Source organism: Eucalyptus grandis, chromosome 4, assembly GCF_016545825.1.
Source record: "Eucalyptus grandis isolate ANBG69807.140 chromosome 4, ASM1654582v1, whole genome shotgun sequence".
Taxonomy (NCBI): Eukaryota; Viridiplantae; Streptophyta; class Magnoliopsida; order Myrtales; family Myrtaceae; genus Eucalyptus; species Eucalyptus grandis.
Window position 1 is genome coordinate 27,391,440 of NC_052615.1, and position 997 is coordinate 27,392,436.

Below are 997 nucleotides of genomic sequence, written 5' to 3' on the forward strand. Positions count from 1 at the left end.
TGTATATGCTGTTGGAGAAAACTTCCTTGAGTGTTTTGAAGTTGACAAAATGTTTTCATCAATCTAGTTTGAAGACTTGCAAACTCTTTCATCAAAGTCTAAAAACCTTCGGACTGCCAAACTCAAGACCTAAAGTCTATCCTCATTGACAGTTTCTAGACCGTCGAAGAAGACTTATCCAGAACTGAATGTTTCGTTAAGGATTTGATTCTATCGACTAGAAAAGATCTCTTGGATGGATACAGCATGTCAGAATCCATTATTCAAATTGAGATTGATTCAAGGATTTTGGATCCGTTGATTGGTGAGATTTGGAAGGTTCTACTTATGGAAACCTAGATCCTGATTGTATGGGCGAGCATAATTGGTGGGCTATCGTCATATTCCTTAAATAGCTCGAAATCTTCCTAATTGATTCTGTCCAACGGGTAGATTGAAGAATTCCTTTGGTAAATGCCAACGGGTGTGATGGCATGAAGGAGTATATAAGGAAGACGTTCAAGGTTGTTCAAGTATGTGCGCGATAGAAGAATTCCAAAATCAAGCTCCTTGTTCTTTGTTGATTAAATTGTTGAGCGAAATCTTGTACTCAAAAGAGAGTTTATATCTTTGTGAGACCTTGACGAAGTGTAACAGTCTCTATACTATGGAATCAAGGAAGAGCTTTATTGTAACAACTCTTTTGATTCATAGTGAAATCCGGCTAAGTGGGTCCCGGTGTGGAAGAGTGGACGTAGGCTTGGATCAAGCCAAACCACTATAAACTCTGTGTTCTTATTTTCTCTCTATGTTCTTTTACTTTGATCGTAATTCATTTAATCTGCAAGAGTCTAACTTCCTTTTCATCATCTATTGTTGATTAGTGTTGCACACTTATCTCGGAAAAATATTTTTTACACCTATTCACCCCCCTCTAGGTGCTCATACTAGTTTTTACAATTGGTATAAGAGCCTGTGTATTCACTTAAGTTGAAGTGTTTTACTTTAGAGTTAAAGA